Source organism: Ascaphus truei, chromosome 3, assembly GCF_040206685.1.
Source record: "Ascaphus truei isolate aAscTru1 chromosome 3, aAscTru1.hap1, whole genome shotgun sequence".
NCBI lineage: Eukaryota > Metazoa > Chordata > Amphibia > Anura > Ascaphidae > Ascaphus > Ascaphus truei.
The window spans coordinates 337,492,086-337,511,006 of NC_134485.1; positions in this window are offsets into that span (position 1 = coordinate 337,492,086).

An 18,921-nucleotide genomic window follows, 5' to 3' on the forward strand; every position below is an offset into this window, starting at 1 on the left:
TTGAAATATTAAATGTCCTGGAGGTTAACATAGAGCCCAGTGTGGTCTTAAGGTTACCATGGAAACCAAGATGAAAGGAAATCGTCATTATTAACACAAAAAAAAAATCCTTTTTTTAAAAAACATATTTTTTTTGAAGCAGGTTGCGCCTAGTGAGCAATATATGAACATTAAGAGTTAAACGCCTATAGGCTTCTGGGGGGATTACTGATTTAAACTATCAATAGCAACATTAGGTAAGCTTCTAGGGATACAATCGTTTTCAGTAACCACACAATGCAATGACTGTCTCTAAAAAGATTGTTCACTTAAGAAATCCTATAATTTACTAATATGACTCAAAGAACCTGGTTCTGATATCTTGTTTGAAATCTACCCACATACATATCAATATTTGCAGGTGAATGGGCTGAAAACAAGTCCCAAAATCCGGTGTGTCAAAAAAAACATTCAATTTGAATAAGCATAAAAGTCCACAATTCAATTTTGGGCAATGTGTCTCCAAGAGTCCTTACATTAAGTCCAAAATTCTGTATATATGAGTGACCGTGGGTGTAACAATATAAAATGATGTAACATGCAACTGAACCCTGAGGAGGGAGATGGGAGGCAGTCGCGGACGTCCCGCAAGAGCGGAGCTACCAGCGCGGCCTGATCCACACCAACCCTGGGGGTATGCACATAAATAGGCAATGAATCAACTGGCTTATGATACAGCACGATAATGTTGAATGAATCTGATAGAACAACTCATGGTCCGCTGTGGTGACACCTGCAAGGCGTGCTCCCAGGTGCAAGACGTGTATCAAAGGAAGAATCCAGGAAGGAATAGCCGATGCACTGCCAAAAAAAGCAATGCTGGACGTGGTGACCAAAACAAAATGTTGTATAAAATCCACACAAGTGGGGTACTGACAAATCCTCTAATGCGTTTCGTTAAGTGCCTATGCTGTGTGAAACGCGTTAGAGGATTTGTCAGTACCCCACTTGTATGGATTTTATACATTAAACAGTTTGTTTTGGTCACCACGTTCAGCATTGCTTTTTTGGCCATGCATCGGCTATTCCTTCCTGGATTCTTCCTTTGCTACATATCAATATTGGTCTCCTCCAGCTAGACATGTCACCAGTCATTTACTCAATAACCGTAACTGGCCGTTCCCTTCCAGACACTGCTGATTGATTTCCAGGGGAATTTGGGAAGTGATTGTCAGAATGACTATAATCTATATCAGAAGAACATTTCAGGGATCCTGTTCAATAATGCTTTAACATGTTTTCTGTGTGTGAACAGTTTGCTGCTAGAAGAACCTGTTCTTCAGGTCCCTCTAGCAGGAGACTGGTTACAAAGAACATAGCTTTTGTAACTATTTGATTTTGGTTTCATTTGCTCTTAATGGCCCTCATTCAATATGTTGTGAAGCCTCTTCCCAGTGCTGGAGCAGATTTCAGCTACATTCAAATTCATGGGACTAAACACTTCTCCAGCACGGGAATAGGCATCACAGTATATTGAATACGTGACCATCACCCCATGCAGACTTTGTTGGGTGTTATGACTGATTTGTTAAGGAAGTTCAGCATTCAACGTCTTTAATACACTGTGGTGCACTTGTGGATTTTTTTTTTTTTATACTAAAACAAATGTAGAATAAAAACTATTTTGAAGATTTGAATAAACCGATGAAGTTGAAATAAACCTCATAAATGAAAATCTCCAATTAACCTGTCTTGTCTTTTGTGTCTGTATTGGTTTAATCTTTGTTCCTAGGTTCACAGTGGTGCTCAAATGGTTTTTTTTTTTTTATTTATAGATACACAATAGCCCTCATTTTATTTACAGGTAGCATCAATGTCAAAGGTGCTACAAGTACGATCTAAACCAGGGGTGGCCAACCTTGTGGCCTGCGAAGGCTTTCGGAATGACTGACATGCTTGAGCAAAAATGAAAAAAAAAATATAAATAAAAACTATGAAATTCTTAATTAAAAAACCATGAGGGGAAACTTGAATATTAACATTCATTTTGAGAATGAACACAATTGTAATGACTTCTTTAAAAATGTAAAACAAAATAAATCATATCAATTTAAATTACCTTCAAATTAAATGTGTAATTTCTCATTTGTGTGAGCAGACTTTTTTCGACTATGAACTTTAAAAAAAAAAAAAAAGTACAGATCTGTGTGGGCGGTCTGCTTCTGTTATCAGCCTCGAAAATCAATCCTAACTAAATCTGTTAACTGAAATGCAAGTTTCTGTCGATTGGAATAATAGTGCCACAGGAGGAAGCCGCGATCTCTATATGAATGAACAATTCGTTAACTGAGGAAGCGCATAGGCGGCTTGATAACATAAAAGTAATTGAAGCACCTGGCTCTGATTTGTATGCAACCAAGGGTTCTTAAGCAGCCAAGTTCAGTAATATTCAAGGACTCCATTTCCACAGGCTCAGTGCCACACGATTCTTATAATGCAGACATGATGCCCATATTTAAAAAGGGAACAAGATAACTGGGGAATTTCGGACCCGTAAGCCTAATGTCAATAATGGGGAAGTTGAAGGATCAGTACTGGGGCTCCTACTGTTTAACTTGGTTATTACAGGCATACCCCGCATTAACGTACGCAATGGGACCGGAGCATGTATGTAAAGCGAAAATGTACTTAAAGTGAAGCACTACACTTTTTCACACTTATCGATGCATTTACTGTACGGCAATCATCATATACGTGCAGAACTGATGTAAATAAGGCATTTGTAACAGGCTCAATTGTTTCCCCGCTTGTGCACAGCTTTGGTACAGGTTGGGAGCCGGTATTGCTGTTCAGGACGTGCTGACAGGCGCATGCGTGAGCTGCCGTTTGCCTATTGGGCGATATGTCCTTACTCGCGAGTGTACTTAAAGTGAGTGTCCTTAAACCGGGGTATGCCTGTAATGACCTTTAGGTTTACATAGAGAGCAAAGTCTCCATCTTTGCTGATTTAACTAAATTGTGCACGGTTGTAAAATCAGAGCAGGATGTAATTTCTCTCCAGAAGGACTTGGATAGACATGGGCAGGTAAATGGCAGATGAGGTTTAATACAGATAACTGGATATGCATTTGGGGGAAACAAGAATAAACAGGTGACTTACAACTTAAATGGGGCACAATTAGGTGAATCCTTGATGGGAAAGGATTTAGGAGTGCTTGTAGACAGCAGGCTTTGCAACTACTGCATGACATTCGGCACTGTTAATGTAAATGAGATCTGATCTTGCATTAAACGGGGAAGGGATGGAAGCATAATTATGCCACGGTTTAAAGCATTAGTAAGACCACACTTTGAATAGAGAGTACAGTTTAGGGTACCACTCCCTAAAAATAAAAAGACATTATGGAATTAGAAAAAGTTCAGAGTAAAGCCACCAAATTAATAAAGGGGGATGGAAAATCTGATTTTTGAGCAGAGGCTAACTAAAGTAGATTTGTTTACATTAGAAAAGAGGCAACAGGATGTAAATAAATGTAATAACTTCATATAGCCACAATGGGTCGCAAAGCGCTTCACAATGACAGTATAATGTGAGGTATGTAGCACACAGGAATGTTACAGACACAGTCCCTGCCTCGTAGAGCGTACAATCTGTTTTTGGTGCCTGAGGCACAGAGAGCTAGGGACACCCCTAGTGTAGTTGTTTAGAGAGTCGGTGTCTTTACTCACTGAGCCATTCCTCCTCATCATGTACGGGGCCAACACAAGGAGTTTTCAACAGAACCATTCATCCTAAGAGCAATACAAATGGCATGGGGTCATCCCTCAAGGTTGAAGGAAAGGGTTCTTTACAGTATGGACAGCTAAGTGTAGATTTCATTTCCCATGGAGGCTGATGGCAGATACAATAGATATTTTTTTTTTTAAACACGTTTGGACATCTTTTTAGAAAGGAAAGGGATATACCAAATAATTAAACCTGGGAAAGATGTTGATCCAGGGAGATTATGACAAACAACAATGTGATTGGTTTGGTGCTCCCACAGAATAAATTCAAGTGCCAAAATGTGAGTATTAAATATAGTGTCTATAGTGAACACAAATAAATTCACAAAGAGTGCATAAAGTGAAATACGAATTGGAAAATATGGTTGCAACTTCCTGCTCAGAGCCTCTGCTAAGGACTGTCTTCACTGGTCCTCAAAATGGCTGAAACCGTCCTCACAATCCAGGGGGAGCATGAGAGAGAATCAACAAGAAAAAAACCCATCTAAGTGCAGATGTCTTGTGAATCATAAGTAGTTAATAAGCCTACAACCAAAACCAGAAGTGGCGCTGCGGAGTCCGTAAGAGACGCCGAAAAGGAACGAAACAGCTGGGGAAGGCTCCCCAGACCATTGGCGTCATGAAGGAAACGGAGGTGGTGAGATGTCGATGACTCCAGATGTCTAAATGTGTCAATGCCTTTATTGATTGTAAATATTGTAAGTACGATTCTTACCCCTTTAAACCTTTTATATATTGATCTGCGCTATGGTATGCATCTCTTTCATACTGAGGTATAGCTCTTCTGAATCCCCCACACAAGCAAGAGCTTAGCCACAGTTTTAGAAATGTGTGTTTTATACCTACCACAGTGTAACTAGGCATTTTATAGGAGCCAAGATACTTATGATTCACAATCTTCACACGACATGTTTTTCTTCTAGTTGATTCTCTCCCATGCTCCCCCTGGATTGTGAAGATCGATGCAGGGAGATTGCCATTATTTGAGTCGGTGGAATGTATTTTTCCCGTTATGAGACAGCATTGAAACTGGATTTTGCACTTCGTCAGCAACTCTTCGACTATGAGAACTTGGCTTCCTAAATGCTGTGACAAATTTTAGACAGCTAAAGACTAACTTTCTAAACTGCTGTTTAACCTTCAGTGCTACACTGCCCTCAGGCCTTATTTATGCACCTGCTCTTTTAACGCACCTGCTCTTTTAACGCCTACTTCTCATATCCAGGGCCAATGCTACCACAAGGCCACTCAGACGGTTGCCTAGGGTGGCACATTTAAGGTCACAACGGAGGACGGCAGAAGAGGACAGAGGAAGAAGGTGATGGCAGGGGAAGAGGACTGAGGACCATGGGAGCGGAGCAGGGCAGCACAGGAGGACGGCCGAAGAGGAGCACGCCACGGTCTTCACTGCCTTACGGCGTCTGCCGCTGCTACAGCGCAGCTGCTCCCCGGCTGTCCTGTACCATCCTGCTCTGCTCCGGCGGTCCTCTGTTCTCTTCTCCCGCCGTCCTCTGCTGTCATGCTACTTCTGCTGCATGATGTTGTCTTCTTTCCCCTTCTCCCGCTGCTGCCCGCCGTCATCCTCTGCTGCCTTGCTGCACCTCAGGCCACGAAGCCAGTTAGGTGAGAGGATGGGGTGTGAAAGGAAGATGAGCGGGTGAGAGTGGAGAAGGAGGGTGAGGAGCTGAGGAGGGGTGAGAGGAGAAGAGGAAAGGAGGGGGGAGAGGAGAAGGAGGGGTGAGAGAAGAGTAGGAGGGGATGAGAGGAAGAGTAGGAGGGAGGTGAGGATGGAGGGTGAGAGAAAGGGAGGAGGGTGAGAAAGGTGGAGAAGGAGGGTGTGAGGAAGAGTAGAAGGGGAGTGAGAGGGTGAGGAGAAGGAGGGCGGTGAGAGAGCAGAAGGAAGGGCGAGAGGAGGAGAGGGTAAGAGAAAGGGGGGACGGTGAGAGAGAGTAGAAAGGAGGAGTGAGGAAGAGAAGGAGGTGGGTGAGAAAGAATGTGGGTGAGAAAGAAGGTGGGTGAGAGGAGGAGGGGGTGATTGAGAAGTAGGAAGGGGAGTTTGAAGAGGAGTGGGAGGTGGTATGAGAGAGGTGATGAAAGAGGAGGAGTGAGAGCAGGGTACGACAAGAGGAGGAGGAGGTGAGGGGTTGAGAGAGAATGGGCTATAATAACATTAAAAACAGAATCTAAAAGTTCAGGCGGAGGGGGGGGTGCAGGTTTGGAGGTTCGCCTGGGTGCCGAATACCCTTGCACTGGCCCTGCTCATATCCTCCAAAACCTGGGAGCTCTCTCCTACATTTCTCTCCCTGCATCTCATTATGCCCTCCATATTGCTCTTCCTATTTGCTGTTTCCTCACCCCTTTGTATTTGCCCCAACTTCCTAACTCTCCTCCTATCTACATTTCTTCATCTCTCCTCTCCACCTATGCTTGTGCCCATACACTGCACTTCTATTTACACACCTCTTTCCAAAAAACTTCTACACCCCTCAAAAAGCACCCCCACAAATCCTCTGCTCACCTCTCTCTACTCCTTGCTGCTGGGGATAACTCTCATAATCCTGGGCCCAGCCATATTCACATCCCGATTCCTCCTCCCTCCCTGTTCAGGGTGTTAACCTATCAAACGTAATACAGCAGGGCCCCGCTTCTCGGCGATCCGCTGATACGGCGGCACTGAGAAGGGGGCCTCCATGTTGGTTCCTAAATCGCGCATGTGCAGAACAGGCGGGTGCGCCCGGCGCGCATGAGCAGACCACAGTTGCGCGCGCATACCATAGGTAGCACATGCGCAGAACGGCAAAAATGCCGGTTTGCGCATGCGCAGAATTGAAAATCGCCGGATCCGCTTTCCGGTGATTTTTACTATACGGTGGGCCTCTGCAATGGAACCCGCCGTATACCCGGGGCCCTCCTGTATCTATTCCTTGTCGCCCTTCCTTCTGTCTTCCCTTCTCCTGTGCCTTCCCAAATGTCTGCTCTTTCACTGGCAAGGCTTTCACAACCTCTTCTACTCTCGTTCTATTCAGCTCTTTGCTCCAGCAGAAACCTGGCTCTCACAACATGACTGCTGTGGAGGCTGCTGTCTGCTATGGTGGTCTCTCTAAGGCTACGTCCATAGCAGGGGAAGCCGCGCTGAGCCGCTTGGACGCTGCGCACTGAGCCCCTGCATCCTCAATGAGGATGTCTTTAGAGGGGGCTCACGCAGCGTCCGTAGGCGGGCTGAGGCTTTGGAATTTTCAGCCGACAGCAGAGCCTGTTTCTCAGCGCGCTGTCGGTTGAAAACCTCCAATCACAGCAAAGCAGCGTCAACGTCACGGCGCCGTTGACATCGGTGCATCGTGGGCTATTGGCCAAGCGACGTCACTGCCCCGCCTCCCGATCTTGCACGCTGGCTCATCTGCCAGTCCATTGGATCACTCCTGACCGGGCAGGCGAGCCTCAGCATCAGCGCGGAGGAGCGCTGGCTGAGGGTCTATGGACGCAGCCTAAGGCTACGCTTATAGTGACGGTGACGTCAGGCTGTGGTAGCTGGAAAAATCAAATTGAGATGACTTCCAGCGATTGAGACCAAGCGTCGCTCTGCGCTTACTATAAGCGCATGCGACAGCGCATTTGTTTTGATGCGACGTCGCTTCGTCGGCACTATAAGCGCAGCCTAACACTCCACACCCCAAAGGCTACGTTGGAGGGGTAGGTCTCCTCTTCTCCCGCTGCCAATATCAGCTCTGTGCTTTGTCTTGATCTGTTTCTTTCTCTTCCTTTGAGGTTCACCCTGTCCAGATTTTCTACCCTCTTTTCTCTACCTGGCAGTCATCTACAGACCAAAGTGATTTGAATCGGCGCTAAAACACCCACAATAGTGATATAAGTGTATTTAAAGTTATATATTAAACACTGTGAATTATAGGGTGAACCCCAAAAAATACTTCTCAACCTTCCAAGGAATATGTATCGATTCCCTACAACAGTATCTCGATCCAAGGTGGGAAGGGAGCGATGATTTCGGGAACACACCAAAAATATAAAGGACATAAAAAAATGATGGTGCAGTAAATCGACACACTAATGATATGATGTAATCTTGGCTCTGTAGAAATTCCTACTTACAGCAAGTAGAATTATAAACAGCAAAGGTCTGACATAGTCAGTAGATGCAGAACCGGATCTCCAACGGAGGTAGAAGCTCAGACAGGGGATATTTCAGGCAAGGAGGTGATGCAGGAGATATAGCAGGATCAATTCAAGGTATGGTATTCATGGAAGATAAAATCGGACCATAGTATAGATCAAAATGTAAAATTTATAACATAAAAGCAAGGTAAGAATCGTACTTACAATAAGTACATCACACATGTACATATAAAGGTATCTTGAGACAGTGGAGTGCCGGACCCGTAAGGAACAACTCGCTGTTTCGTCTCTCTGCGACTCCCGTCGTGCCGCAGATGGATGGCGTCTGACGTCACATCCGGTGTGGGAGTGACGACGTCCGTTCGGGAGTCAGGGGGACGAGCAGCAGGGAAACAACAGCAACTCCGGCGTCTTCACTTCAGAAGCAGCTGCAGCAAACTAACGATTAGCTCTACGCGTTTCGCTGTACTAGGACAGCTTCCTCAGGAGCAAGATAACACCCCTAGTGGGTGGACACCAATATATAGTGTATCTAATTACATCCAATTTATTCAGTCAAATTACACAGGTTCGCCTTAAACAAGGTACATAAATCTGTGGTCAAAACGGCGCACAATAAAAGATAACCAACATTCTACTCTAAATAGCTGGCCAATGTATAAGGTATTACATATTAAAAAGTATATATCAAATTAAAACTCATAATAATTGGGAGAGAGAAGGAAAAAGAAGGAAAAAGAAAAACGTCATCAGTAATTTACATGACAACATAGTGTATAGTGTCCATATTAAGCTAACCATAAAACAATATATATTGGTTAGATAAATATATCTTTACAATTAGAGAAGGACGACAGGGAGTGAAAGGGTGGTCTAATATCCATGGAAGGGACCACAGCAGGCTTAAAAGATCTGAGCTAAGAATGCTTAGGACAATATATATTTTGTACTTTCAACAAAAAATGGGGCTAGTTCAAAATCTGCATTAAGACCATTTGGTATAAGGGTATTTAATTAAAAAAATTAACTTCCCGAACACCATCATTTTTTTATGTCCTTTATATTTTTGCTGTGTTCCCGAAATCATCGCTCCCTTCCCACCTTGGATCGAGTCATCTACAGACCACCAACCTCTACAGCCTCTACCTCCTTTCTCCCTGACTTTGAATCCTGCCTTTCCATCTTTCCTCTGACTCTCCTATCTTTTTACTGGGGGACTTCAACTGTCATTGATGATCTCACAGTCTCCTGGACATCTTGCCTTCTCTCTTTAACCTCCTCCTTTGGTCTCCACCAGTGGACCAATTCCAGTACCCACAGCGATGGTCACTATCAAAACCTGGCCTTTACTAAAAACTGTTCCTTTTCTGATTTCTGTCTCCCTTTCCGCTCTCTGACAATAACCTCCAATCATTCACCACCACTCATTCCCCACACATCCTTTCTACCTGTTCTATTCGCTACTCTCATTGACCTCTCTGGTCTGGCATCTACCTGAACACTAACTTCTCTGTCTCGCGCTCTCTCCTTCCTCTGAACCTCACAATCTTATCAACTCTTATAACTCTATCCTCTTCTCCTCTCTTGATCTATATGCCCTTTCTCGGCTCCAGCACACCAGTTCTGTTAACCCACGGCCTTGGCTAACATCACAAACACGTTCCCTTTGTACCTGAATTTACTCCTCTCCTCTGGTCTTCATCTTCTGTTGACCTGACTGTTGGTGTTCCTCAGGCTCTGTTCTGAGACCTCTTTTTTCTCTCTCTCTACACACTATCACTCAGTGACCTCATCAACTCTTTTGCCATTGGATATAATCTCTATGAAGATGATATGCAGATATATCTATCCATCCGTACCCACCCACCTGCAATCCCAAGTCTCTGGCTCCTGGCTATATCCTCATGGGTGGCTCTCCGCTGTCTTATACTTTATATGGCTAAAACTAAGCTCCTCATATTTTCCCCTAAACCTGGCCTAACATGCATTTTTTCCCATCACCGTAAAAGTGGTTCTACCATCTATCCGGTCACCAAAGCACATTGCCTAGGAGGGACATTTGACTTCCCTTTCCTTCTCCATTCACGGCATGGCTAAAACTAGTAGCTTCTTCCTCCATCTTATTGCTAAGATCCACTCTTTCCTCTGTCACTCTACTGTTAAAACTCTAATGCATGCCTTTATCCTCTCCCGTCTGGATTATTGTAACATACTGCTAACACACCTTCCTGCCTCGCAACTTTCTCCTTTGCAGTCTATCCAAAATTCTGCTGCTAGAATAATTTCCCTTTCTCCCAAAACAGTACCTGCTCAGCTCCCCCTTAAATCACTCTAATGGCTTCCCATCAAGTTTCATATCACCCACAAAGTTCTCCTACTTACCTTCAAGGCTCTCCACTCATCTGCTCCTTCCTACATATCAGCTCTGATCCTCTCGCTATGCCCCTGCTCGTCTCCTGCGTTCTTCCCACAACTGTCATGTTTCCACCCCTTTCACCTCTACTGGAATCTCTCGTCTTAAACCCTTTTCCCTCACTGCCCCTTACCTGTGGAACTCCCTCACACTCGGTTTACGCCAAGCACCCTCTCTTACCCCCATTATTACAGGAGACCAGGTTTATTAACACCTTTTTATACCGGGATCATTGATTAAGCAAGGAGGTAAAATAAATTCTAATTTATTTCAGAAAAAGACACACACAATGTAACACAATTTACAGGGTTAACACACTTACTGAGAACGGGGCTAATGAATAAATCTATCCTTTAAACAAAATTCACAAAAATGACCTCTGTAGGAGCCCTTTCCAATGACCGGTAAGTACTCACGAAAGTACTGGAACTGATTTCGGCATGCAATGCCAGCCACAACCGCTACGTTCTTCAGAAGTGGGACTTAGAAGAATTCTTGAGTCAACATCTGTGAAGCCGGCTCGCGTCTATTCAGCACAGAGCATCTTTGAATTTGCCGCTGTTGGTTTGGCGCTTGGAATCTGCGCTCCTTATTGGCTGCAAGGCTCCTTATGGGTTTCAGGGTCCCATTCACAAACCCCTACAGCAGGCCTGCACAACTTGTTAAGTGAGAAGGGCCGAACTGCTCCAATGAAAAAAAGATTTGGGCCGCATGGGTAAAATAATAATCATCATCATCATCTCTCCTCCAACACCTCTCATCATCATCATCATCATCATATCTCCCCCAGCACCCATCATCATATATCTCCCCCAGAACCCCTCATTATCAACCTTTGCGAAACTCCCCATCTATCTCTCATACCCCCATCTCTCCCCCTCACCCACACAAATAATACTCCCCCTCCACATCAAACACACAATACCCCCCTACACACCACCCCCCCCTGCACCTCGCATCCCTCTCCCCCTGCACCTCACATCCCTGTCCCCCCTACACCTCACATCCCTCTCCCCCCCTGCACCTCACATCCCTCTCCCCCCCTGCACCTCACCTCTCCCCCCCCCCCGGCACCTCAAATCAGCCCCCCCCCCTGTACCTCACTTTGCTCTCCCCTGCACCTCAAATCACCCTTCTTGCACCTCAAATCACCCTCCCCTGCACTTCAAATCACCCCCCCCCCCCTGCACTTCAAATCACATCATCTCGCCACCCCCACCCCCCTACCTTGGTTTGCGGTGGAGGAGGCGGCGGCAGAGCAGGCAGGACTGCACGCACGCTCTAGAAAGCAGCAGGCACGGACGTGCCTCAATGCTAGAGCGCGCTGCTACCCTGCGAGGGGGAGAGCGGGCTGGCGGGGGAGGGAGAGAGGGGGCTGGCGGGGGGAGCGGGCTTGCGGAGGGGCGGGAGAGCAGAAAGTCACCGCAGGCCGCACAGTGAGTGCAGGCGGACCACATGCAGCCCACGTGTTGTGCAGGCCTGCTCTACAGCCTATCAGAGAATGTGCATTCTCCTGCCAGCCAATCCCCGATTTGCCAGTATTGTAAAGCCGGGTGGGCACCTTTTTTCATTCTGCAAGGGGGCATGGGCTAACCTGGCCCCTCTGCATACTGAGCCCACCCGCTGTCCAGGCGCCAGAGAGTTAGGTCTCTCGCAAATGGTGGCCGGATAGCCCTGTGTTAGCCCAGGATGTGGGTACTCAAGCAGAACTGCAGCACCCCTCCTGTTCTAACACCTTGGCATCCCTGAGGCTTTCAAGTTAGGACTCCACACAGACCCATAGGCACCAAGCTAGGTAGCCGTCTGGTCACTTGGAATCCATGACATGGAAATCCCACAGTTCATTCACGTTATCAATACATATACCTATTAAATATAACTCTTAAATAAAATATACAGGCATACCCCGCATTAACGTACGCAATGGGCCAGGAGCATGTATGTAAAGCGAAAATGTACTTAAAGTGAAGCACTACCATTTCCCCACTTATCGATGCATGTACTGTAATGCAATCGTTATATACGTGCATAACTGATGTAAATAACGCATGTGTAACAAGCTCTATAGTCTCCCCGCTTGCGCACAGCTTCGGTACAGGTAGGGAGTCGGTATTGCTGTTCAGGACGTGCTGACAGGCGCATGCGTGAGCGGCCGTTTGCCTATTGGGCGAGATGTACTTACTCGCGGTTGTACTTAAAGTGAGTGTCCCTAAACCGGGGTATGCCTGTACTGTGTCCTGTCTTCTGTGTGATAAAAATATATGTGCCTGTTCTGGTGTCAGGGATGGAGTGAGAGTATATATTGCCTACTGTACACTCACTAGCCTCATTCTTGGCACACTTTAGAAATAACTTTACACACAAGAAATCACTCTCAGCTTTATCACTGAGCTGGATCACCCCCTGAACCCCTATACCAGGTTCAGGGTACCTGGGCATGTATCTGGGCACATCTTCGTATACTAGGGACCCCCTGTTTGACTTCAGGTATAGATTAACCCCTTCATGCCTGTTTACCTTGTCTGGAAGATGCTGCAGCAGGAATCCTGGCGGTGGGTCGTAATAGCACTTTCAGAGACAGAGTTTGACCGGAGTAATGTGCTTGGCTGTATACGAGAATCTCACTCGATTCCCGGATCCAATTCCTGGGGTATCCCATAACTCCGGTACCCCGAAACATACATAGCCACATTCTGTAAAGACTTTTTCCGACAAACCCACCCTGAAACTTACAGCCTAGAAATCTCCCAGTCCCAGCATCGCAGGAAAGGCAAAACACAAAGAAACCTTTAAATGTCGCATAATTTGCACACAGTCACAGTAATGCATTTAGAACATCTGGGTCCAAGAACTGACACGCGAGGACCTCAACACACGGATCAGGGGTAACCAAGTGGGCTGAACCTTTATTAGTGAGCTGGTTAACCCCTTCACCGTTACACCCATTTTTAAGACTAACCTTAAAACTCACCTTTTAAAGCAGCAGTCCAAGCTTTTTTTTGTTTGTGAACATATTTTCCCCTTTAATATGTGCATTAATACAATCCACACAATGATAAGTAATTAGGCAAGTTGCCGATCTGCAAATATTTTGCTCAGGGGTTCACTAAATGGTTGTCAGTAAAGCAGAAGATGACCAAAGATGCAAAGTTCGGAAAAGATAATGTGACCAGGCAGTCACTAGTCTAGTGACTAGAGCTACAATTGAGCTTGTGCACTGCTACACATAGTGTGCCAGAGCCAGTTTCAGAAGAGGAAGGGGATGTGACTTTGTAAATGGTGGCTATAGAAACAAAAAAATACTTGTTACATTATAATACATTAAAAATGTAATTCATGGGGGGTTTCCGGTGACGTCATCCGACATGGTGGTGTAAGTGAGAAGCTCTGCGGACCCACCAGAATAATATACTCATTTTGCTCTCTCCTAAAATTCTCCCATTCTTTTTGGACCCCTGACAAGAGCAACAAGAGGAGAATGTCTAAGCAACCGAGGAAACCCACAAACCAAGCGGCGACGAAGTATTTCTCTCCGCCACAGAAGAGCCCTGAGAATGCCCAAGATGGCGCCAGTGCACGCGGCTCGCACATAGTACAAGGCAAGGGAGCACGGCCTAAAGAAGTCCCTATACCAGAGGAACCCATCACAAGAGCTTACTTGGAGGAGCTTATGACCTCCATGCATTCAAATCTTCATGCAAAGCTGCATGAATCCCTTCAAGCGGATATAAAGACGGCAGTTCTGGACCTCAAACAGGAAATCTCAGGCCTAACAGAAAGGACTTTAACATGGTCTTAAACCCCACTGAAGACGTATCCTACATCCCAACTCGCCCGCAGGGGGCTTTTTCTCAAAAAACTGGGAAACAATTTAAAGCGATCATTAAGGAATACTCCTTGATGGATATCTGGAGAATCCAACATCAGGGCCAAAGGGACTACACTTTTTATTCCGCCCCACACCAGTCTTACTTTCGTATAGACTATTTTCTTGCTACCAAAACCATACTGGAGGCCACCTAAAATTCAGACTTAGGCCCAATTACCTGGTCGGATCACGCCCCAAATTACAATAGCTCTCTCAACCCCATTTATAAAATCGGCATCCTTTACCTGGATGCTTAATGACTCCCTATTGAATCACCCAGAAATAGAAAGGGAAATTAAAACGGCCCTCAGAGTATTTTGCTCTCAACGAAGGCACAGTCACATCACTGGCGATTCTGTGGGAAGCCCATAAGGCAGCAATCAGAGGGACTTTTATCACTATTGCATCCCACAGAAAGAAGGCCAAGGTGAAGTTAACAACAGATTTGACGAACAAAGTTATCAAGCTGGAACAACAGCACAAAACCAACCCCTCGGAAAAGATTTACAAAACTTTGACTGTGGCCAGAAACGAATTAAAACAGATCCAAATTATAGGATGTAGAAAAAGCCCTCACATGGACTAACCAGAAATATTATGACAAGGGCAACAAGGCCGACAGACTTTTGGCTAGCAAGTTAAGAGGTATACAGAAATGATCACAGATCACGGCGATCAAGAGTAAAACTGGCAAAATAATCTATAATGACAAAAAAATAGCAGAAGAATTCACTGCATTCTACACTAAATTATATAACCTTAAAGATCAAGACGGCAGTGCAGGGATCTCAGCTTCTGAAACTATCTCTGATTGCCTCCTGCCGACACTGACGGAGGAGGAAAATCTAATACTTAACGCAAAAATTACTCAAACAGAACTGGCGGATGCAATAAAGACTTAAAAAAATTCCAAAGCCCCTGGCCCTGTCGGCTTCTCCAATATCTACTATAAAAGATTTCTACCGATCATATCTAGACATCTACCAAGTCTATTCAACTCATTTGTGGAGGGCAACCCAATGCCACCATCAATGAACCAAGCTAATCGTGCCATAATCCATAAAGAGGGCAGAGACCTGCTGCTCTGCGGAAGCTACCGACCAATCTCTTTGTTAAACAACGACCTCAAATTATATAGCAAAATTTTAGCAAATAGATTAAAACCTATCCTACCTAGATTAATTCACAACGACCAAGTGGGGTTTGTCTCAGGTAGGCCAGCCTCAGACAACACCCGCAAAATTATAAATATAGTTGATCATGCCCACCTTACAGCTACCAAGGCAGTCCTATTAAGTTTGGACGCAGAGAAGGCTTTCGATAGGATCGATTGGCCATTCCTTGATAAAACGATGCAGAAATTCGGCTTCAAAGATACGTATCTAGAGGGAGTCCGAGCACTATATTGTAGACCTTCTGCGGTGGTCAAACTCCCGGGTGGAGCCGCTAAGAAATTCGAAATAAAAAAATGGTACGAGACAGGGGTGTCCCTTGTCCCCTCTCCGCTTTGACAATTGAACCTCTAACATCTAAAATACGAGGCAATATAAATATCCAGGGCGTCCCAAATCGGTGGGAAAAATTACAAAGTCTCATTATTTGCCGATAACATTATTCTAACATTAACGCAACCCTAGACCTCCCTTTCCAATCTGCACAAAGAATTATCGGAATTCGGCAAAATATCAGGCAACAAAAATTAATAATGACAAGTCAGAAGCCCTAAACCTAAACCTATCAGAACCAGAGATGAAATTACTGAAACTAAATTTCAATTATAAATGGAGCTCTTCATACATCAAATATTTGGGAGTACACGTATCAAGGAACTACCATTCCCTTTATCAAAGCAACTACCCAACCCTCTTTAGAAAAATTAAAAAAGGATCTGGATAAATGGGAAGGATACCAGATCTCATGGATCGGGAGAATGATCCCGGTTAAAATGAATATACTCCCCAGATTATTATATTTCTTCCAGACGCTCCCGGTCCGAATCCCTGGTTCTGAACGGAAAGATATTCAAAACAACATTTTTCGTTTTATTTGGCAAGGTAAGAGACCCAGAGTAGCAAGATCAGCTCTTTTGTTACCCAGAGCGAGGGGGGGGGCTTGGGGAGTCCCAGATCTCTCAAAATATTACCAAGCAGCCCAACTAAGGCAAGCGGTCATGTGTAACTCGGACCCAGACCAGCTCTGTTGGCTAGCAATAGAATCTCAATACTCCAGAGCGCCTTCTCTACCAGTTTCACTCTGGTGTGGGGATAGGGGGACTGATATGGCGCCTAAATTCGAACTGGGTGCGATGAGGCACACATGGGAAGTATGGCAAAAAGCTAAAACTAAATACTAGCTCTCCTCCACCAGTTCACCCAATATTTAACAACCCTAGATTCACCCCAGGGTGCAAAACTAAACAATTCGACAAATTCAAATCATTAGGGATCGGAGCGGTTGCAGACCTGTTGAGCGATGGAAAGTTCCTGAGCTTCACGCACTAAATTCAACACAACTGAGCTAGATACATTTAAATTTCTCCAAATTCAGCACCTACAAAAAATGTCCCCAACGTTGAAATTTCCCCCTCTCACAAAATTTGAGAAGCTGTGCCAGGAAGGGGCACACCAAAAAGGTCTAATAACACAAATTTACACCGGAATGGAGAATCTGGCGAACACCCGCACATGATTATATGCTCAAATGGACAGCGGAATTGAACACAGTTATTGACAGAGAGGACTGGGAAGAAATATGTGACTCGGCCTCAGGAACTTCCATATGTACCACAGTGAAAGAAAACATATATAAAATAATGTTCCATTGGTATCTTACCCCAGTGAGACTTAAACAAATATACCCTCTGGCCTCGGATTTGTGCTGGAGAGGCTGTGGACAAAGAGGGGACATGGCCCATATCTGGTGGCTATGTCAACTCCCTTCTCCCCCACCCCTACCACCTCTTTTTCTCTCTACCAAGACCCCCGGACCATAATGTGGTCCTAGGGTCATTTCCCCAGGGGTCGCACCCCGACCGTCCTAATACCTGAACAAGGAAAATATTATTTTATTTGGCCATATATGTAATATAATGCAATGTACAGTATGTAAGCCTAAATATGCCTAATAAAAGCGTTTGGAAGAAAAAAAATGTAATTCATAGCGGAGAAAAAAAAAAGCTACAAGTATTTTCTCATAGTACAGAACTAATTTATTAAAAACACATGTAGGATATTGCTTCGTCTACAGTAGTGTTTGTCCTAACAAGTGCCAGGTACCCGGAAAAAATAAATAAAAATTACCCGCCGGGTACCGGACTTTGTAGTTTTGCCTTACCTGCAGGCGTCACCATAGGGTGAGGAGGACCACATCGACATCCTGGTGGCGGTGGGAGCAGCGGCAGACATCCTGGTGGTGGTGGCAGCAGAGGACATCATTGTTCAGCTGGTTAGAACAGAGGAACATGTGACCAGAGCAGGAGCGTTACTATTGGACAGCCGGGGAGGAGCTGGCTGTCCAATAGTAACGCTCCTGCTCCAATCACATGTTCCTCTGCTCCCACCAGCACCAGCTGTGAAGGATGTCTTCCGCTGCTCCCACCCGCTGAATAATGTCGTCTTGTTGCCGCCACCACCACCAAGATGTCTTCCGCTGCCCCCAGCACCACCAGGATGTCGCCGTGGTCCTCCTCACCCGCCGTAGTAGTCCTCCTCATCCACTGCCTCGGGCTGCAGGAAAGTCTTCTGCTGCTCTTCTCCTGCCATTCTCCAAGAGGAGGATTGAGGGAGCAGAACGGAAATTACCTGGCACCGGGTTCCAGCCCCCTGGTGCCGGGTCATTACCGGGTACTGAAAATAGTGCCGGGTATGCTGGATAATTTCCAGGTACCCGGTACATCACTAGTCTGCATCTTTAAATTAAGCATTTTATTAGCCTAGACTCATGGCTACTGTCACTCCTACCACTAATTACCATCTACTGCACTTATTCCATCACCTACAGTTAGATCTCTGGGGCAGGGATTTCCTTTGCTATTGTCTGATCTTGGTGGTTGCACTTGTAATAATAACTCCCTGCACTTATCTTATCTCTCTTGTAAAGCACCAAGTACAGCCAGGGTTGCCACCACTCCGGGTTTCACCCGGAGACTATGGGTTTTGGCCACGTATCTCCGGGCTACGGGTTTACCTAGTAAACCTCCAGGTGGTGGCAAAGATAAGAACTCACCAGCAAAAAGGGGTTAAAAACTAATTTATTGGGCTACATAAAAACAAAAAATAGACAGTGACAAACTCTCCCACGCGTTTCACGCCCACTATGGCGCTTTCTCAAGGAGTACTGGGTAAGGGGAGGTCCTGGGTATTTAACATACTCCCCGTCATGCAAAACAGCTGATGTAAATAAACACTTGATTTTGTTTTGCAGATAGTAAAGAAACAAGACAGAACAGAAGAGAAGCAGGATGAGAAAAAACAGAATAAGGGAAAACAGAATAAATGTATATACTATATACAAATGAAAAAAGAAGGGTAATGATGAATAAGTGAAAATAAACAAATGAATGAATGAGATACATCTTGGACAAAGATGATTCCTGATGTTATGTCCCAATAAAATATTACCAAATCATGTCATGCCTCATATGTAATGATTGACTAACCAATGATTATAGCCTATCCAATTAGATAGGTAGAAAATTAACTCACTGGTATACAAATAAATTTTAGCATACAAAGCTTCGCATGAA